Source organism: Athene cunicularia, assembly GCF_003259725.1.
Source record: "Athene cunicularia isolate RWA chromosome 2 unlocalized genomic scaffold, athCun1 chr2_part1, whole genome shotgun sequence".
NCBI classification, from domain to species: domain Eukaryota; kingdom Metazoa; phylum Chordata; class Aves; order Strigiformes; family Strigidae; genus Athene; species Athene cunicularia.
The window spans coordinates 38,757,740-38,780,218 of NW_020799095.1; the positions used below are offsets into that span (position 1 = coordinate 38,757,740).

General features: G+C 38.4%; 1 protein-coding gene across 3 annotated transcripts in view; it reads left to right on the forward strand.

Moving 5' to 3' along the window:
* CCNY (cyclin Y) overlaps positions 1–22,479 on the forward strand; it is a 96,676-nt gene that overhangs the window by 1,223 nt on the left and 72,974 nt on the right. Inside the window, exon 2 of one of the 3 annotated variants that reach the window (XM_026842482.1) lies at positions 5,882–5,890. The gene's annotated coding sequence lies outside the window, so the exon portion shown is untranslated. Of the gene's footprint in view, positions 1–1,764; positions 1,871–5,881; positions 5,891–22,479 lie in introns of those variants that run through there. The other 2 variants (XM_026842481.1, XM_026842483.1) reach the window with 2 other exon arrangements.

A 22,479-nucleotide genomic window follows, 5' to 3' on the forward strand; every position in this document is an offset into this window, starting at 1 on the left:
TTCCCCCCCCCCCCCGTTTTCCTTCTGCACACGTCTTCTATAACTTAAATAGTGTTAGGAGTTGCCCTCAAGATTTTTTGGGGGGCATATTGTCGGAAGGAAATGAACTCCTGAGTATTACTGCATATCTGTATGCTTTTAATGGTACAGGAAATATTATGGAATGTGATTTCAAAGTCCAAGACACTGCACTAACTGTTGTATTTTTTTGCTTTTAGATTGATTGGTCCTGTGAAATGCAGACAAGGTGACTGGGGGTGGAGAGTTGTAGGGTGTGGGGTGTGTGTGTGAGATTTATTCTTAGGAGACATTAATATAATTTATTTTTCTGTTCAGGGAAGAAATCTTTGCTTCCATAGCACAGATGCCCATAAAAGCAGTATTCTGATTAGAAGTGGACGTATGGTATTCCTCATTCACTGCAGATTTTTTTGTGGTTTGACTTTTTTTTTTTTTTAATAAAATTTAGCAGTGTAGATACACATTTTTACTTTGCAAGGTTGATAAATCTGCCACTCTCTTGTTGAATAATTCACATTCTCAGTAAGTGTAACTTTTTAAATTTAGTTTATACAGTTTATTTGATAGAAATTCTTGCACAGTAAGATATTTTCTAACATGATTAAACTTGCAAAAAATAAATCCGATGGCATATTAGATGCATTCTTTATTATACGGGAAAAATATTTCTTACAGTTCCTCCCCTACTATCACATCTGCTTTTATTATTGGTTAATTTATCAATTTCTGTAATGCAGTTCCATGATTAAATTGTTACGGTATTACACTCTATGTCAGTGGGGATCTCTTCACCTCAGTCACTGCCAGCTACTGCAAGCCTTTTCCCAGGTGAAAAGTACTAGCCACTCCATGAACACTAATAATGAAGCGATTTAAAGATTTGGGCGCATGTATCACAGGCTTCTAAGGTTGCATGACAGGAGTTTTTAGCCCAATGCTAAAACTATGCTTCTGTCTATGTCTAGTAACAAGTTATGTTCTAATTCTCATTGTCTGCCATCTTCGACCTAGATTTAACATAGAAGCTTGTGCAGGTGGAAGTTTGATTTTGAAATTAATTAAGTGGGCTTGTCCGCTACAAGATGAGACCAAGTAAACAGTATATTACTTATGTCTTGGGACTAAAATCCGTATAGCAAGCTTTATGCTTCCTGCTTCTTCAGGCCTGAATTATTTGAGCTGCTAGTGTGTACAGCATTGATGTGTCTGCTGTTGTATCTTATGTCTTAAGAAACTATTTGCCAACACCAAAATATGGGCTTGTGATTGAATTGATTTCTTTCAGCAGAGGTTCTACTTAACATGTTGTGTTTCCTGATGCTTCGGGGTTGATGCTATTTATAGTTAGTCACCAAAGAGAGAGATGGAGATTACAGTTAGTGGAAATTTTTCTGATGTAATAGTACACAACAGTGTTGTTCTGTCTATCCTGTTGTGGTGCCCTGTCTTCTCTGTAAAAGAGCCATAGCCTTTTATAGCGGCTTTGTGTCAGACCTTGACACCTGCTGATCAAGTTTAGCAAATCAAGTGAATATTGCCATTGTATTTGTCTTAGGCCTCCAAGTCACCTAAGTACTTCTGATATGGAAATTTTATCTATTTTAGCTGGATTACATGAAATCTTAAATAAGTCTTCATTTGAAGGAAGATGTTTTTCTTTTAAAATACTGAATAGTGGAGAAAAATCGACCTGAGGCAACCAAATATGCCGTCATCTCATCTCATAGACCAGGATGGTTCTGCAAAACATTCACTGTTCTTCTTTAAATTTCTGTGTGCCTTTAATGGGATATCAGTTTTAAAGACATTATAGATTTTGTGGCTTCCTGTGCTTCAGAATAAAGTGCAGGTAAGTATATAAACATTTTATTTGTTTTTATAAGACAAAGCTTTGTTCTTCATTCTACAATCTGATTATTTTCTCCTTCTGTAAGGGTTATTCAGGTAACTAATCTTCCTTTTCTTCTCCCATGTCCAAAATGAATCTTAATGCTGGGTGGAATGGACTGTGTAATGGACTACCCACGCATCATGGGACTTGCTTGACCCCATTTTTCTAGTTATTATTATTACTATTTTAAAGAAAGAACAAGAATTGGAGGATTGAAAGCATACATTTATTTGGTTATGGAATCTGCTGCTCTAAAGAAAACTGACTTAATAGCAAGGCAACTATATTAAAACCTTCACACTTAGAAATAATAATTTACAGTGGAAACAGTTGAAAAAATTAATCTTTTTATTCCTTTGTAATACCTTTTTGGACAGTTAAGTTCAAAGTTGTTCATTTGTTTGTATTTATGTTCTTGTTTTATGTTTCTAATTAATTTCATTATCAGTTTCTCCCAAACTAAATCACTTCATTTTCCCAAAGCATCCATATGACATCCATAAATACATAATTTATATATTAATTATGGACCTGAGTAGATACTTGGTTGCATTAGCTTTTGTGTATTCATGGTAGCTTGACCGTGGTGTTGATGGTTAGCTTCAGCACGTTGCAAAGGGATAAAGTGGACCTGGGGAGTCCTGAGCTTATGTGAACTTGAATAATTTTTCCTGTGAACTGCTGTTTTCTGTGCTATAGGTCAAGTCCTATTGCATAAAATGCATGGAGAAAGAAAAAAGTGTGAGGACTCAGTGGGTTTCCTGAACATTTGCTTTTGTCCTTCTGTTGTCAAGAAAACAGGGCTGTTCATGGACAGAGAAGTGGGCTGTACAGTGGTGTGTGCGTGGTGCTTCCCTGTGAACCCATGTGTTTGTAATGCCTTGCCTTAGAGCCAGTGTGTGCTGAATGGAATTCATCTGGCCTTGGCGGCAGTGGGGGAAGGGGTGTTGTGCATTCTCCAGTAACGGGGTTTTGGGTTTTGGGTGTGGGTTGGTTAGGGTGTTTTTTTGTGTCCAGCTTCTCGGAGAGAGGTGCGCCTATGGTGGATTTCCAACAACTATTTCCTGTAAATACTTCAAAAATGTTGCGTGCGACCAGTGCCTTTTTTATAGCTCTCTTCATTCTTTGGCCATCACAAGAACCTGCTAATCTGTTTTGGCTTTGTTTTGTTATTTGTTCCTGTATCCCCAACTCTCTGTGCACCCCCAGTCTCCTTGCTCGTGGGGTGGGGGGAGAAGCAGAAAAGGCCTTGACCCTGTGTAAGCACTGCTCAGCAATAACTACAACATCCCTGTGTTATCAATGCTGTTTCCAGCACAAATCCAAGCATAGCCCCATACTAGCTACTATAAAGAAAAATAACTTCAGCCCAGCTAAAACCAGCTCAAAAGAGAAGCTACATGATTTGATAACTGTGGTGACAGAAGGAAACTAAACACTTAGGTTCCCTTCTGATGGCTATTATTTGAAAATTTTTAAGGTAAAAGAAACCAAACTACCCACAGTTTTTTTTGCCACTTGTTCTGAAGTCTTGGAGTGTGTGTATCTTCATTTCTACCAGCAGACCACCACAAATGGAAGTGTTCCTTCAGGGCAACACAGCATCTGAAACATCAGTCTCCAATTGCTCATCTGTGCTTGCATCTCCCAGCAGTTTCAGAAAGACTGTCCATGATAGGTTTTTTTTTTTTTTCTCCCCAACTGCTTTTTCCCTTCTACCTGTATGTGTGGACAGTTTTTTGTCCCATGTTCTCCATTCTTTTCACTGGTGCTCCCTGCTCTGTGGAGTGGGGCAACAGCAGAACTGGCTAGAGAGAACCTTTGGGTGTTGGCTCTCTGCAGCTTATTGCCACAATACTTTTTGAAATGTTTGCTTTCTGCTGCATTATGGGTTCTCTTCCCTTGGGCGTTTTTCCATTATTAGAATGCTAATGGGAAACAGTTCCTGTAGTCTCCTGGTGAAATTGGTATATCTGGAAGTTATACATGTCTTTCCTTCTTCAGGTTTTAGTAATAAAAGGTTTAAACTCTCTTATATTGTGGTGCTCAACAAAATATTCTGTGCTGTCTCTCTCTGCTTTTCCTTAGATTTCTCATTGCTACCATTTGCTCCTTTATTTTGGTAGTGTAGCTCCATTTTAGTTAGAAAGTGATCTCTCCTACCAATAGCCCCAGATGTTTTCATCTACGTTTCTTTCCTTGAGAAAGGAATCTTTAATTTTGCGTGAACATTATTCCTAAAATAAGCACCACATTTCTATGGATGAATTTGATTTCTTGTTATCAGTAGTAATTCTAGTTGCCTAAGATACAAGATGGCATGTTACAGTATTGTTCTGTTTTGTTACATTTTCTAATTCTGTTGTGGAAGGCTCAATATTTTACTTTTAAGAGCCTATCGAGAGAATTTTGTATATTTAATGTCTTATATATAAAGATGCTTCTTTTCTTATTCTGAGTGGTTTAGATAGAAGAAAAATACTTTAAATATATATCTCTGACAAAGATCTTGTTCTTGTTTGCTTTACACACAAGCTGTAGCATCCTATAGAATGGGCCAAGGTGTTCATCAGGTGGCAGAGACCTATAGAGGTTCAGTGATACTTAAGATGAAATATATTAAAAGAAAATAAATGCTTCTGCTCATAGGAAGGAAAATGATAGAACTTAGAATAAGAGGAATTACTGGTGGGATACTGTGTCTTTTTCCTCAGTTTGCCTTATTGAAGCAAGGGCTTATACTACGAGTTTGTGCCTGCTGTATGAAGTGTATGTTACATATATCTTAGGTCTGGCTTAAATTTTGCCTTCTATTTGGTTACTGTAGATCTGACCAAAGTCAATGCATCCTGCTGAAGTACTGCACAGGGACAAACCAGGTCTATTTCATAATTTTAAATTTGTGGTCTCGCTTTTTGCATCTGGTATGAAGTTTCTTTCCTGTCTCTTAAAATCAGTATCTAATTTGTGTTTAAGTATATTCCATTTTCAGCTGAAAAACTTTAAAAGTCTCTTTTGGTATAATGAAACAACTGAGCTAATTAAATTTGTTTTCTTCCATCTTTAGAGGCACTCTATTAGGGATATTTTTCAGTGGTTTAACACAGTTGTTCATTTTGTTCTCTTTCTCTAAGCAGCCAGTGTAGAGTGTGCATGTGGAGTAACATTGGTTCTTACCTCCATAGAAGAGCATGTCTTGTGGTTCATCAGTTAATGCCCTAAGAAAAAGTATAAATGAAGCTTGGTATAAGGACTAAATTAAAGGAGTAGATTAAATGAGATAAAACCACTTTTTTTGTTGTTGTTTAATGCAGCAATAGAAATGATTAAAAAAAAATACTTCAAAAAGAACTTGACTGAACTTCAGTACACTCAAAGCTTGAGTCTCCGAAGATGAGCTCTCTGAAGCAAATTTGTCTCCTGTCCATTTTTTTCACTACATGTATAACAGAAGGTGGGTAGAATTAAGTCTGAGCAGTATGTAACAAAAGTATTAATAGGAACTTTTTAAAAAATATGGTCTGCAAAATGCCTGCTTTCAAGGCTTCTGTTTTTCTAGTCCATGACTGTATTTCATGTAATTGTTTACTTCAGGTGTTTTGTGAGATGAAGTTTCTAGCTCTGTTTATGGGACACAACTGTCACTGAAGTGATTTGTCACCTCCAGCAGAGAGGTACTGTTATTTAATCTTAGCATGTTGAATTGCTGCTCTGGAAGGTAAAAAGTTGAACTGAAACTGCTGAAAAACGTATTTGATACTGCAAAATAGTACGCTGTGTTAGGTGGAAATTCTTGCAGAACTAGGTAACCTTTTGGTCAGTATATTAAAATGTCATTGGTCACTCTTCAAGTCAAACTACAACAATAACATAACTTATTACAGTAGTGGATATCAGTTTACAGCATTATATTTTTATTTTCCTAAGGCAGACTACTGCCTTTATGCAGTATTTGCTCCCTATTCTGACCTTCATCTGCCCTTTAAAGTGTTCTCCTTGCTTTTTTCCTCCCTTCACCTTCTTTTTGGCCAGGTTTTCAGCTGTGGATATGCATCCCTGTGTGCCCATCGACAGTGTGTGGGGTGGTGGCACGGTGTTGATGGGGAGTTCTTTAACTTGTCCTTCTTGGTTTGTGTGTGGGCTGTGTTTGTTACTCACTTGGCAGAGTGAGCTGGGTACCAACTTCGGCTTTATAGACCTTGAAGGGGTATGATTTCCTTTTCTAAACAAAAGATTTCACTGTGTGGGCCTCAGGGTGTCCTGCAGTTGGCTGTAGGAGGTCCTGGTGCCTGTCTCTGCCTGAGGTGATCCACCCAGCGGCTGGGTGACACAGCCGTGTTTGTAGTTACCTGTGTGGCATCAGTCTTCTGCTGACCTTTCCTGCTGTTGTAGAGAGAATTGATTGCAGACCAAGTTTGCATGTGTACTGCCTCCAATTTAAGTGGAAATGCAATTTTAAATTTCATGAAAACATTTTGTTGGACTGTAACTTCCTCCAGAAGTAGAGAGTTTGAGTGACTTATGGGAGGGTTTCCTGTACCGGGTGCTGTTGAAGGGAACAGTTAAAATCACATTGCTAGGCATGGGGAGAAGGACTGGGACATTTTCTTTCCCTTAGTTGGCCACGATAACCTGTTGATGTATTTAATTTGTCTGCCAACAAGCTGTTACACAGTGACATTTCTAGTTTTCTTTATTTCCTGAGTGGTATGTGTTCTGCATAAACTTGGGTCTGGATCCAGGTTTGCTATGCCTTGAATTTCTGTGGGATATTTGGGTCCAAGGTTTCCAGCTAGTGTTTTCTTTTTTTGCAATTTTCCATCAATGATACTGTCCAGATGAGGTCAGGTAGTGAAGACTTATTTGGGAAGGCATTATGTGTGCTGACTTGCTCTTTGTGTGCCTGTCAAGAGCAGTTATGTAAAATCCCTAAATGAGCAGGCATGACTTCTGATGTAGCCTTTTGCAGCCCAGGAGGAGCAACGTAGAATAAAGACTGATCTTAAGTTTCTGGAGATGCGTTATAAAGTACATAAATATACCTCTGACAAAAAAATAGCAGGGGGACTCTGGAGCTGTCAGCTCTTTGTCAGAGTCTTAGGGGTCACTTCAGTCTTGCTGAGTTTTTCCCACTGGCCTACAATAGATTCCACCTCTCTAGATTGGAGAATACCTGTGGGACAGCACTGTCACTCAGTTGCCAACCTCTGTCAGTGACCTGGTAACAGGGGTGACAGTTCAGAGTAGCCACTCTGTGCTATGAATGTTCAATCTCTGCAGAACTGCCCTGAGATGGAGGTTAATTTCATGGCTACTTCTGTGTTCCTTTTGGTAGGGATACTTTGTGCTTGAGTTCCCTGTGCCACTCCATTTTAACCCTTCAGCTCAGTAAAGAGGCATCTTTTCAGCATACATGACACAGCAGTGGTCCTGCTAGTATTAATGCTCTGGTTTCATCGAAGCTGCTGACCAGCCACTACAGAGCTTACAATTGGGACTGAATGTAAAAGAAAGCCAAATGTTTATTTACCTCATAAATGGGTAAGGAGATAAAAACAAACCACCAAACCCCAAAACACCCAAAACCCTTCCTTTTTTTAGAGGAAAATCTGTAAAGGACGGATGTTTTTTGTTTGGTTTGTTTTCTTTGTAGCCAAAGTTGACAAACACAGATGACATTTATGTGCTTTTACATATTTTTAAAAATCTTTATTATTTTTATACATCCTAATGCAAAACTTTCCCTCCCCTTGGTGTCTTGTCCCATGTGGTGGGTTATGAGGGGGGGTGAATCTTTTGAATACCCTGAGAGCCTGTGTGCAGGTGGAAGACCCAAGAGCTGGTCTCTTCTTGGCAGAGGTGCAGGGCAGGCCAAGTCACCAAAAGGAGCAATCATGCCGGTGACTTCATTAACTGACTGCTTTAGTAAGTGAATGGAGACAATCTGGCAACAATCAACTGATAACCACACAGAGAACAAATAAAGGCACTTTGGCGGTGAGACCCGATGGCAATTCAATTCCCACAAAACTTACATACATGAATATATAGAAGAGAGAGAGCAGAAAGAGAAAAGAGAGGAGGAGGGGATAGGAAAAGGGGAAGTTGCCACTCTTGGATCCCGTGTTGTTGCAGAGTAGCCAGCTTGGTCTGTAGGTGGTGGGTCGACAAAGACACACAGTGGGGTATTGCCTTTATATAGTCTTTCTTATGCATGGGCAGTAGGTTGTTCCAGAAGGTTCTCTGGCTTGCACCTGCACATTTAGCAAAGTTGTGGGAGGGGGGGGGGAGACATGGCCTACTCTCCCACCTCCACAGAGCTTGCTCCACTTCTTCCCCACAGGGCATCCCACTCGAGTTGTTTGAGACATCCCCTTCATGAACAGTTTCTTGTTCATGAACGCTTTGTGAGACTTGGCCAGCAACATGAGAGATTCATAGGACAAAAATGTTTCAGAACAGTACTTCGTTTTACAGGTCTGAAGCTTACCATTTCTAATACAGTGTTGAACATTGTTTTATCTGCTCTTCTGTATACAGAAAACCATTATTATATCACATTGAGCTCAAAATTAATAACTGTCTTTAAAAATAAATTGTGGAAAATGTTGCAGGAGATAATCAGGCCTGAATTCATCCCACCTAATGAGCTTGCACAGGTGCCTCTTTCTTCCCTAGTGTTACTTATTTTTAAGTACATAATAGTCTTGTTCAGGGGATTTTTCTCATGTCCCATCCATAAAGCAAACATTTCAGTCTAAAGAACCTTTTGCTGGTTTTATCAGTAACAAAGAGTTATGTGATATCTACATATATCTCTTAAAATTTTAACTACTAATTTAATACTCTATAGTCCCTTACAAAGATGTGTACCTTTTCTAATAAAGGTATTGTGACCCATTTTAGTCATTCGGAGGAGTGTCAGTATGGTTTTAAAGAGAAAATAAAGTTTGAACTACGTATTGCAGTGGGTATTTCATCAGGGATAGTAGTGTCTGTCCCTAGCAGAGCTTTAAACCTCACTGTTCTTCTGTCTTTATAGTGATGTTTAACGAGCTTCTGAAATTTATTTTTTTTTTTTAGGAGCAAACACATTACAGAGTAGTTGTGAGTTTATAGGCGGCATGTGTGAGATATCCCTCATGCTAAGCATGGATGATGCACATGTTAAAATGCAGAAGCAATGGCAAAAGACTCATCTCTGAGACTTGTATTTCTTAATTTGTTTTTCTGATTGAAGGTTGTGGCATTATAATATACAGCCGAAGTATTCTCCCCAAGCATTAAGTTTTAATTCTGCATATGTTTTATGGTGCAGAACAGGAGAAAGTTTCTGGAGCTTTGTAATACACCTAGGCCTGTTGTAATTCAGGGCGGTTACTCTCCCTACAATTAGTTTAGAATCCTTGTAGGTGTAACACTCTGTACCATTTCCTTTCACAAAGTAATTAGTTGCTGAGTACATGCCTTTTCAGATGTGTCCCTGATGAGTTCACAGGCTGGCTGCTGCGTGCATGGGATTCTGTCTTGTTTATACCAGGCGTTTGTGCACAAAGCAGAGAAGAAATCAGTAGCATAATGTGGGACTTGCGGGATTTTTCTATGCCTGCATTTATGTGGCTTTTTTTTTTCCACCTTCTGTTCAGTGTGTTCCAGCACTAAAAAAGAAAATCTTTGGAGACTTAAATAGAACAAAGCTTCTTTGTCAGAAGATCCTACAGTGATCCATGCCTTAAAAGTGTGGATAGGTATTCTGTAAAAGTATCACTCAGAAAACCATTTAGTTCTGCTCATTCAGTGGTGTTTAAGCACACTTAACTTAGCCTGATGTTTAGGCTTGCATCCTGAATACAGAACACCGGGAAATACAATTGCTTCATTTTAGCTCTAGGAAAATTGGGAGGGTTCTAATAAGATGATAAAATAGCAGTGAGTTGAAAACTGACACAGTTTTAGACAGGAAAAAAGATCTAGTGCTTTGCTGTTTGACATGATTTGTTACTTGAGTGATGCTTGTGGAGGTGAAAACCTACATCTGTCTACTCTTTTATTTATTTTTTCTCTCTTTTGTCTGCTTTTCTTTTCACTTTCCCCTGAAATTCTTAATGCTAGTATCTACAAGATGAAAGGTTTGGTATAAGTGGGCAGTGTGTCTGATGGTGTATAGCAGCTCCCATCCATAGGTTCAGATATGTGGGGAGGAGAAAAATACCCAAAATGTTTCTTGAAATATCTCTGTGAAGTTCTTGCCAAGAGAGGAGACTGATAATAAAATTTATATTATAGTAATTTTGATGCCTGTGTGTCCATTTTTGTGAGATATGTGAATTATATATAGTATATGTGCATAATATATACATTATTGAATCAGATATGCAGTATACCATCATATTTTATAAATAAAACATCCTTTTATCTGTTCTCTCATATATACATCTGTTTTTATTTTTTAGATGTGCTTATGCGGTTTTTGAGTTATGGCACAGAACATATGAATGGGATACATCAATGTGGTGGGTGTGTTCTCCTAATTTGCCAGGTATCCAATCTAAGAGTGCAGGCAGTATGGGAAGACTAGGAGCTTGCTAGAGAAATCAGAGATGGGGAGGAGGTAAAGATCAGCCAGATCTGTGGGAAGAAAACTGAAGATGCTGCCAGCTGTCTAGGAGGAATTAAACAATTTGAAGGGCAGTGAGCATGGAGAGATTGGAAAAGCTGCAGACCATGTGTAAGAGAGAACACTATACTTAGAAAGGTTGGAGAGCAAATCCCATTTCCAGCCCCACACAATTTCGCTGTCTCTTTGTTATTCTACAATCACACCAGAACAATGTAGTGGTTTAATTGCCTGTAACTTTTTTTTTTTTTTTGTGTTGGTTTGGGGGTTTTGAGGTAATTCTCCCAAATGGAGTAAGTTTTTGGTTTGTATCTTCATGTTGAAATGTGCACAGAATAACAGATAGATGTTGGATTCATCTGTCAACTATGCAGGGAGGCTAAGGTGATTAGCCCATAATGTAGACTTTATTTAGCAAGATGTGTTGAGCGTGAGCCTAGCAAAGGAACTTTGTTCTTTTTATGGGAAAATTAGTGATATTTAAGTGCAGTTTAGTATTATAGTTCTCTGTTCTCAGACATATTCTTACTCTTCTCCCGCAAACCCCTTTAATTTTCCATTGTTCTAGTCCACAACCCTCCTTTAAGTTACTTTATGCTTTAGCACACTTCCCCTACATAGGAAATGCTTGTGAAGGCTTTTCTTGTGCTACCCAGCTTTGGCATCTATATGGCTCTGCAAAGTTACAAATGCTTCTGTCTTTTTAGAGTCAATCACAGTGTTCTGGATCATCTCTTCTCCTTCACCCTGGGCCTTTTTGGCTACCTGAAGCCTTCTGGTCCTGGCATAAATGCATTGCCTGTAGACTGCATGAGCACATCAGTGTCTAAGAAAACTTTGCCACTTCACCTCTTGCATACTGTGACTGTTCCTACCATTTCCAGTGTTAAAACCCTTGAGTAAGCCCTGTCAGTTTATTTCAGGCTCTGATTTTTGTGCTGGAATAACAGAGATCCAGTTAGCTCAGGTGCTAGAGTGGGGCAGCCACTGATGCTCCTGCTTCATGTTTGTTCAGTGCTAATATACTTCTGGATGGATGGAACTGGGTAAAGAAAATATAGGAAGTAACTGAGCCTAGTGAAGAAATAATTAATGAGTGCTCAATGTTGATGTTAGAGGAGTAGAAAGAAGTTGAGTTGTCTCCAGCTTCCCTTTTGCTGTGGAAGAGGGGAGAGAGAAAATGTAGTAAACATAAAAACAAAGCCCTGGGGCAAGAGAACTAAATACTAAAGAGGGAGGAGATAAATAATGTAACTTTGAAAAAAATCTGTCTGCAGGGGAAAAAAATTAACTCTGTAACTACAGGTCAGGAAACTTAAATTCAGGAAAAGAGAACATGTACAAATAGGTAGTGCTGTATGTTACTGTAACATTAGAGTTTGTTGTAGAAGAAAATAGAACATCTGGAAAGTGAAGGAAGATTAGCCCTAGGAACAGGTTATGCGAGTAGGCACATGGTGGTGTGACTTGATCGTTGATGATACAAAGTTACCATCAATAAGACCACAATACAGTGGAAAACCAGATGCTGCTACTTAAGTTCTCTCTTGTCTTTGCTTCTCATTGCATTTGGAGATTTTGTTAAGACAGATCATCTTTATGTCCTTGTTCCTGCAGGATATGAGTATAAACATGTAATTGCTGTTCAGAATGAACATTTGTATTAAATAGCCTAATGCAATTTACCTCAATTCCTTTAATTTGATCTGAACATAATTTAGCCTTCATCATAAGATTATTAGTGCCAAGGGACATATTTTAAAGATTGTGAGGAGCACTTAGGATCATTTTAATCAGGGATGGATAAGTCCCATTAAACAATTGAGTTAATCTTCCTGCCAAGACAGAGCATAGCATGCTATATGCAGATTATGCAGATGTATAGTGTTCCATGAACAGTAAGTCTAATGAAGTGTCTCTTTTTTTTTTTTCCTTCTATTTTTTCTTAGTAGATGCTTCTACCTTGTGCTGCTGTACCCCATCTTTCCATTTTCCTACCTCTTTGATTGGACACAAGTGCTGTCTCTGGGCTGGAAATGGCAGGGTGCTGGCCAGCCACTGCCCCTTGGAGTGAACCATCACTCCCTCCTTCCTTTTAACAAGGTCTTTAATATGCTGTCTTTCCCTACACCTGCCTGCCAGCTTTTTCAAAATTTGAGATATTTAGCCTCTTATAAAAACCTGAAGTTGGTTGTGGATTCAAAAAATATAAGGAGAGAGATGAGTAACGAGTTGCGTATGTCTGATTTCCTTAGGAAGTTAGCTAAAAATAGTGTTATGCTTTAATATTTACCTGCAAGCCAAGAAGCTGACATCATCTATTGTCTGTGAGCCCTGTTTGTGGACAAAAAAAAAAGGAAGTAAAGCACTTCTCTGTGTATCAATTTAGAAAAGAAATAGCTGAAATTTCCTAACCTAAGTAGTAAGACTCAGTATTTTCATACTTAGTTTTCTACCCAAAGATACATGTTCTTTTTTCCCCCTCATTTCTTTTTCCTCCTTCGCCCCCCTCTTTTTTTAAATAGATAACTGTTTTGATGTAGTTGACTACCTAAAACCTGATTTGTGTAGTAGAAATATGTTAATGAATGATCTGTATATGCAGAAATTATGTAAACTTTAAATACACACCCAATTAGAAGCACATGTAGAAAATAGTAGAATGGATTTCATAGGGAAATTGTTGCATATATAGAATACACTCTTATCGTTATTTTTTGGGAGACTGCTTGGGCCTTTGGCGTAGGTAGTATATTCTGCAGGCTGGGTAGTACTTTGTGAAATGGCCTGAGTTTTGATGAAAGTCTCCCTACAGCAGCCAGTTTTAGCAGTGTAATAATCAGGAAAACTGTCTGCAGGTAGTTCATACTGTTTGTCTTGCCCAAATCCAGAGCCCCTTTTTATGTGTATGTACCTGCTTTATTGCCAAGATGGATGAAAACAGTTGCTGTTCAAGAAACAGCCCTCATACAAATGCCTAGATTTTCATGTAATTAGGCTTTTTGTCTAATATCCTCTATTCAGTGCCTGCTAGTTAACAAACAGTGGAAGAATTGGTCTCTTCAAGGGCACCTCTACTAGTGTGAAATGTAGCACTTACTGGAACAGGGAATAACAAAATACTGTGTGAAAGAGTTTGGTAATTTGGGTACTTATTTTTATGCCCTGAATATTACCTGCATTTGTTGTTCCAGTTTTCCTCTGTTTTGTCTTTTTAGATGATAATATAAACATTTATTAAATAGCCATGTATTTTGGATTTCAGTTTTAAAAGAAGGCTGCTTTTTAACCAGTGTGATAATAGGGTTTTGTGATTTGATAAGTGGTTCCATGTTGACATATACAGGAATAAAGCATGTATTTTCTCAGAACAACTTAGTTGTTTATCTGGTCACACTTCTGATGTCAGACTCTTTTTTTTAATGAATTCTAGCTGCTATTAATAACACTTAACTGCAAGCTTAAGATAAATCAGTTTTAGCTGTTTATCCCCATTACAGGCAACAGGTTTCTAACTTGATTAGAAATATCTGCAGTAGAACTGGAAGATACATTTAAAGCCCTGCATGTTGCTGCTTAATCTGGCACTCACCACAAAGATGCAAAGCAAAACAGCGATGATCTTGGTAGATTTACAGGTGTGTTTACATAATATAATATTAGCAACATAGCAGGCTCTGATGTGCTCTTGAGTAGATGGGATGCTAACATAGTAATAAAGTCCCTAGAGACGAGGTTGAACAATCCTGCATCTGCCTAAAATATTCTATGTAGGTAAGTACCATTTTTAGTGGAACAAAACTTACAGGGAAATGAGCACTGCTTGTTATTTAATGAAGAACTGGAGATTAATGAGACCAATAGTTTAGCTACATTATTTACTTGGTAAACACACAGCAGTATAAGAGAGCACATATTAATGGATTTGAAAATACAGAACTAAAAATTCTTTGGACATGGCTTTTATTCTTCGTTGCAGACTGAATGACACTGGGCAAACATTTCCATACCTCAGTCGATGCTAAGATGTGATTTACGTAGTGTTTATTCATAATAAGGATCTGTGTAGCTACTTACTAGCATAGTGTGTTTTATCATTGACAAACAAGTAACTCTCAGACATTTTAAAGGACTGTGTCATTATTGCATGCCTGGGAAGCTGACAGCCAGATAGCTTTTGTTGTGATGCTCTACTCTCAAATTCTAGAACAGGAACCACTTTTTCTCTTGAACATAATAAAAAAAATATCTCTTTCCTAATTCTTGGTTTCTGGAGACAACAGATAATCTAGAATTAAATCAAGTTTAAAAACTTATTTCAGGGTTGTACTTGTAATGAAATATCTCAAATTCACAGTAACTATTATAAGAATTATTTAAATTATGTGTTAATAGTATATGCTCCACTTTTTTTCATGCTGCAGTGGGGATTTATTTATTGTCATTCTGGACTAAGAGGTTTTTTTTTTCAGATGGATACTTTAATAGAAGAAGTTGCTCAGCTGGAAAACCAAAAGAGGACCACCTGCTTTTAAAATTAGATAGTGGTCAGCTGTGAAGCACAGTTCCTGTTCCTCTAAATTTTTTGTATAAAGCAAATACAGTATAACATTTCTTGAACATGGTATGAAGCAGATGGACAGTGGGCATTCTCTGTATGAGTTGTGTTGTAAATGGTGTATTCAAAGAATATTAAGATCCAAAATTCAAACAATTGAAAAATAGGAAATGTCAGGAATTAAAGTTGCCTTTCAAAGTTGATTCATCTTACTAGTCCCCTCTTGTTGTACAAAGTCCAGAACCATGGACTATTTCCTGCTTTATCCATTAGGATTGGTCACATAACAGACAGCTCTTCAGCATCTTTCTCATCCATTGTTCACTTTATGGGCTCGTGTTTCCACTCAAATTTTGTTCCAAGGTAAATTACACAGCAGTGCTTGTGGACACAGGTGTTTTTCCTAGTCTTTCAGGAGTTTATCAGATTTATCCTTACACTGCAGAACTGATATAAGAGTAATTCTGGAAAGGCCTGCAATTTAGTGCTCATTTTTAAATGCCCAGGAACTAATTTTTCCAGGTACTGAGCATTATGTAGCAGTTCATGTTCTTAGCAAAGCTGCTGTTGTTGGTTGAGCGTTGCAACTCTTTTACTCTGGCAGTCTTTTAATCAGACCTTAGGAAGAGTTGAACACACAGGATATGAGGAACTTGTAGCTAAGGATTATCTCTGTCAAGTTTGGGTTTAGCCTAGCAGCAAACAAGCACTATCTGGAGGCAGAGGAACCATTTTTTCTGCCATCATGAGAGACTGGTTTATCTTTTCACAGTCTACTGCACACGTTCTTTTCTATGGTGAGCAGAAGAGATCCTTCAAATAACTGTTGTCTTCATTCAGTGCTTCAAATTTGTTCCTACAGCTGGTGTATGTTGTGCATTGTGTGTAGTGCCCTGGTAAGCATGGGAGAGGGACGTTTGTACTTGGGATAAGTAAAGGCTGTCAGAATGAAGGAGGCCTGATTAAAGTTGAACGTAGACCAAACTGCTTTGGCTGAACTTCCTGAAGTCTGTGAACTGTGCTGAAAGCTTTCTGATCACTTAAAGTTTTCCAAAGTTGTAAATTGTAGGTCAAAGTCTGCATATTGGAAGACAAACTGATCAGCTGAGAGTGTTAGGGGGACTCCAGGCCTAGCCAAATAATAAATTTTTCAGAATAGAGTACATTAAAAAATGAATACATAAAGCAATACCTTGTGTATTGATTCCAGTTCTGAGACCATACCTTCAGTTGAACAAGTGGTGAAAGTTTCCTTAGCCCAACAAATAGGAGATAAGATACCAGGATATTTAGGGTAACAATTTACAATAATTAGGATAATGATGCAGGATATTTCAGTATAACAGAAATTAACTGGGAACTCATGCTACATACTGTACACCTTTCACTTGTGTCACATACCAATTATTTCTCATCCCATTACTGTACATTTTCTTGGCTCCCTTCAGAGGGGGAAGCCTGTTGTGCCATTTGTCCTGATATGCAAACACACAGAAGAACCACTTGAGAACAACCTTAGAGAGGCAGTTCATGAAATCCTCCTTGTCTGTGGCATGGGAGTTACGCCTGAATTCTTAAGAATACATGTGAGTTGCAAATTGTGCATTAACTGCCCCTACTCCAATATCCTTTTCCTGATCTGTGTCATAACTGGCAACAAGTAGACCACCCATTCATCCTTGCCCTGGTTTGTGTGGATGGCAGGAGTTTTTTGGTAGCAGAGGAGGGGGCTACAGTGGTGGCCCCCTGTGAGAAGCTTCTCCAAGCTCCCCCGGCTCCAAGTCGGACTCACCTCTGGCCGAGGCCAGGCCAATTAGCTGCACCTCTGTGATATCGTATTTAAGAAGCGGAACCTGTGAGGAGCTGTGGGAGTTGTGAGGAGGAGGTGCGAGGAGAAAATCTGTGTGAACACAGGTCAGTGGAAGGAAGGAGGAGAAGGGGAGGAGGTGCACAGTGGAGCAGATGCTGATTTGCAGCCTGTGGGGGCCCCACGCCGACCCAGGTGACTGCGCCTGAGGAAGGCGGGACCCCACAGGAAGAAGCCTCCACTGCTGTAGTTTGGCGCTGGGAGGATCGCAGCACGCGGGGGTGACCCACGCGCCCGTGGGAGGGACTCATGTCGGAGTTGGTTTGTGGAGGACTGTCTCCTGTGAGAGGGGGCCTGTGCTGGAACAGGGGAGGAATGTCTGCAGTTCCCCCTGCCTCAGGGTGGAAGAAGTGACAGGACTGACCACATGCCCCATTCCCTGTCCCCTGAGCCGCGGGGGAGAAGGAGGTAGAGATATCGGGAGCAAAGCTGAGCCCAGCAAGAAAGGAGGGGTGGGGGAAGGTGATTTTCAGGATGTGGTAATGCTTCTCGTGGTTCTACTCTGTTAAGTAGTGGTGGTGTTGGTGTCTGTATTACATTTCATGTTCTTTGTTTTCTTCCCCGAACGAGTCTGTCTTTTGCCTGTGCTGAAAATGAATGAGGCCTATACCTCCCTGTTCTTACTTCAATTCCCTGGGTCTTTTGCTTTTTTCTCCTTCCTGGTGCTAGGGGGGAAAGGGGGAAGTAGAGTGAGTGTTGCTTTACTTATTTTGCCCTTCTCAGAGCTGGGGGCAAAGGGGGGAGTAAGCAGCTGTGTGGTGCTCAGATGCCCTCTGAGCCCAAACCACGAAAATTCTGTAGTCACAGAATGACAGAGTTTGGCCTTGCTGAACTTTCCTCTGCCCTGGTGACAATTAGTTTCTAGATTCCCTCTTTTAATATTTCATATGAAGAAAATAGTAAATTCACTATGGGAATATGGGGACCTGTGTTAGGAATTAGGTAAAGAAATTGTGAAGGGAAAGCAGAACAAAAAGGAGCATGTATGAGTTTTAGATGTTCACCTAGTGCGGACCCTGGTTTTAGTAACAAAAGCATTCATGTGAAAGTTACACTCTGTAGTGTGTTATTTCTTCTTGATCGCCTCCCTACTGTGGAAAAGAAATCTTGACTGGGTGGTATAGACATCTGAAAGATGACCTCTTCCGACTTTCTTAGCATATCATTGGCCACCTGACTGGCATGTTTGAGAGGAAAATTTGCTGTACCGTGTCATACCATCAGTCTGCCGGGTTGGGAACCCTCCTTCCACAGCATCTGCTTAGTACTTCAGGGTTCAGAGTGAAATGAATAAATGGTCGTCTTGCTACAATATGTGACAAGTCAAGGGGAACACTTTCCTGAATTCATGGCCTGTAGCGTGGTGCTTATATTTCCAGCATAGCATTCATAACTGTAAATGTTATTAGCCTTCAGAGTATTCTATCTGCTTGAGCTGTGCTGTATTTATTTAGTTTAAATAGAAATTATGTCTCTGTAGCAATTATGTCATGCATTAGGAGAATAAATTGGTTTTGAGTTTTGCTACAGTAGCAGATATTAAATGTGATGGTGAAATTACCTTTATGGGCTCTAGAAAATTACAAACTAACAGGGTTTTTTTTTGACCAGTGAAATTGCTGTCAGTATAGTATATGATATTACTTACTCAGAATGAACACAGAATATATCTGGAGAAATCTCAGATAGGTACTTTTGCTTCTAAAGGCAAAAAGGATCCAGCTTGTGTCTATAAAAACATGTGGGGAAAAAAGAATAATTTACCTTAGTCTATCAATTATATCTCTCATTTTAGATCAGAATTTTATATTACACTTTTTCAGACAAAAGTATGTAATTTGGCTGTAGTTGATGTGCTCTACTAATAGCATTTATTTAATTTATTATGAAAGACAAAAAAAAAATACAGTTTGCCCTATTTTATGCAAAGAATCTTAAGGTATTAAGATATTCTTGATTACCAGTTTACGTTGCCTTAAAAAAATTTAGAATTTAGCAATAAGGAACACACACACACAAAAATTATTCAAAATATTTTTAATTCAAGCTGTTGAAGTTTAACTCTTATGGAGATAAAAATCACAGAGAGAATAGTGATATATTTCTGTGTAGTCTAGAAAGTTGTTTCAGCCTGTGTATTTAAGGAGTATTTTCCTGGTTTGGCATGAAGGAAAGTGTTGCTGCCTGCCTTACAGTTACAAGTAGAAGGGTAGCAGCTAAAAGAAACAAAAGAGCCAAGCTACTTTTAAATCAGCCAAATCAGCTGACTGACTTTTTAATTATTCATGAAGAATATATTCATGTGAAGTCCTTCATTGTCTGAAGTGTCAGACTTCCTGCTATTTCAAAATGAAATATAATAAACCTCTCAGTGAAAAGTTTCTATTTATATACCCTCAAGCTCCAGTAAGGATGATTGTGGTAAATAAGACCCAGTATATTTTTGAATGCCTGATTTGTTATTTTTCTGAAATCTGATTTGCAATTGTGTTCCCTGATATACTTTTAGTCTTTTGATCTTCCAACTAATCAACCAAATCTGTATAAATCTGGAATGACTGTGCTGAGATTGTTGTTTAGTGTAAAATTCTTCCCCAGTGGCCAAAGGTTGTTTGTTATCTCTTTTTCTTAAAACCCACCAACCAACCTCATTACAAGAAAGTCAAATTGTATTGTGTTTTTTTTTGTGTTGTGTCAAAAAGATTTTCTCCATTAGAGTGGCAATTTGTAGTAGTTTTTTTAAGTATCCCCATATCGTATAAAAAAGGGCAAGGGAGAAAGTAAATAAAGAGGGAAGGAATGTTGATGGGCCTCCAGGTTTACTCCTTTCTTCAGTGACTGACTGTTCTAATTGCTCTTACCTGTAAATTCTACTGTCTTGGTCCTCTGATTTCTACAGTGCCCCATTTGCTGCCTTCCACTATCTAAAATGGGAGGGGGGGAAAAAAAGGTGAAATTTGTCAAATATTGATTTCTGAATTTGTGTTCCAGATTCTAAGGTTGCATTTTCTTTGAATCAGAGCTGCACAATGCAAGATTTTCTCAACCTTCATGAACAAAACCCAGAAAGATTTAATTTTCATGGCACTGAGATGTATGGCAATGAGGCTTGTAGTGAGAGTCTTTGTCAGAACTGAGAGGATGACTCAGGAGTAGTCCAGTGCTCTGTCCCATGGGGAGTCTTTTTATCTTTGCATTGCTGTTCAACCTGCTAGAGAGTGGGCCAAGAGCAAAGCTTTTAATTGCATCAGGAGGATGGGCAACGGGTTTTCATTTGCATTTTTCAGTCACTGCAGCCTATTACCAGCTATCAGGATGAATCTAAAAATCAATTATTAGAGAAATACTTGAGGTACGAATGAAGCTGGTTTTTTTGTTTGGGTTTTTTTTTTTTTTCCCCTTTCCTGTGCATGCTTCAGTCAGTATCTGCTCCCTGTTGATTTTGTGTTTCCTGCTGTTTCTGTACGTTGCAGGCACTTGTCATAATTTTCCTTTTGAGTTGTCTTTGCATGCTCCTTCTGAAAAACAAAACAGAATGGAGAAAGCTTTTTTGTTTGGTTTTGGTTTGGAGTTTTTAGTGTGTTTTGTTTGTGTGGGGTTTTTTTTTCTCTCTTATCATACTCTTGTTCCTCAGAGCTAATAGACTTGTGGGAATTCAACCAAGATGAAAAAGAGAACACTGCACAGGAAGACGATGTAATTTTTAATTGAAAAAAATCTTCCTGAACTAACTCCCAGATCTAATGATAGTCCTGTGGAAAAAAAACACAAAACACAAAACAAACAACAGAAGGAGTAAGGGAACATCTTTCACCAACAACTAAAGGGTCTAAAACATTTTGGTAAGGAGAAAAATGAAAACAGATCAAAGTACCAGAGCTGGAAAGTGAGAGAACCAGGTATTCCTATTTGTTTTCAGTAATGATTGGTGATGTTTTGCTGTGAAACAATAAAGTCACAACATACATTTTTGTGATTTAAAACGAGAACTGTTTGCCAGTCTGAATAGTCATTCCACTGTTTGCCAGGCATGAATAGTCATTCATGCCATTGATCATTGTAGATTAAAAACAACAGCCTATTATTCTCTAGCTGGTGTTGTAGTATGTCAGAATGATAGTAGAATATCAGTTGGTTTTATGTAAATTGAAATTAGCAGGGAATTTAACTGTGCAGTGCTAATTGTAACTCATGATAGATCTTAAAGGTGCAGTACAAGAAATTAGGTTCTAAGCGGCAAGCTTTACTTTATATTTTCAACTGTTTATTAGTAGAAATTTGATTTTGGAGCAGTTTTGCAGCAAAATTTCTTTTCTAGTAGCAGCTAGATAGTGGTATAAATATTTGAATACGCTTTTCAGTGATAGTTCTGAGTGTTATTGTGATCATTGAACCTGTGTTCTTCACCCAGCTTCTTCAAAGCTTGAACAAAGTCAGGAATTGAATAATAAAAGATAGGATGCTATTTTGAGTAAGGATTTATCTTAATCATTCAAATAAGGAAATAGGAAACTTGGATTTAGATTCATGTTTTACGTTTTCAGCTTTCTAAGGGGGAATAGTTGAATCTGTTTTATTTAGTAATTCTTGTTCATCAGAGAAGATCTGTAAGTTAGATAAGGAACTGTGTAGTTTAATTGATTACATAGGTTAATTTTATATTTATGTTAGAAGATGCTAAATGAATTTTATCTACATTAGAATAAGGTTTCCCAAACTATATGTATCACTAACGATATGCAGACTGCTTCTGAATGATAAAGCTGTCTGATGTATAGCAAAGATAATTACTAGTGATATTTCATGCAGTCTTTGAGGTGTCAGTAGGGATAGTGTGCTTGATAAAAATATATGCTGAAATACTGTGCTAAACACACAACTCGCTTTTGAATGTGGTGTATGTCAGGCTCTATTTGCAAGGGAGTTAGGATTTTACAGAAATGCCCAAACTCAGTTAAAAGTTTTGTTTTACTAGATTAAGTAATCCATATACTAAGAATGGCAAGAAAGGGAAAGTCTTAATATATTTTGTAAACTAACTTGTTAAGGAGGAGGATATAGCAACAATTGTACTGTTTATAGACCCTTTCTCCTTCTGAGTTTTAGAACTAATGATTTAATCTCTACTGGTTTTATTGATAGAGTAAGCAAGCTTCCCTGTTTAAAACTGAATTTGACTACTTCACTCAATTATATTAATGAAAATAGCTTCTGTACTTGCAGAAGAAGCCATTGTTGACACGAACTGATTGAACGTTTGGCCAGCAACTTGCATCAGTTGAACCTTTTTAAAGTGTCAGTTGAAAATATAAGGGAAAATTTAAGCAAACACCCTGAGGCCTAAGCCTAGGAAGACAAAACTCCCAAGTTATTTAATGGTTTTTATAAAGGGAAAGTTTTAATTTCAATATCTTCGTTTGACCGTTATTTTCCCTCACATTCATCTTACATAGATTTCTGCCCCAGCTTTAACTGGGAACAGCAGTGCAGGACTTTATTGTGGAACAGACCTTTGGCAGTCGGAG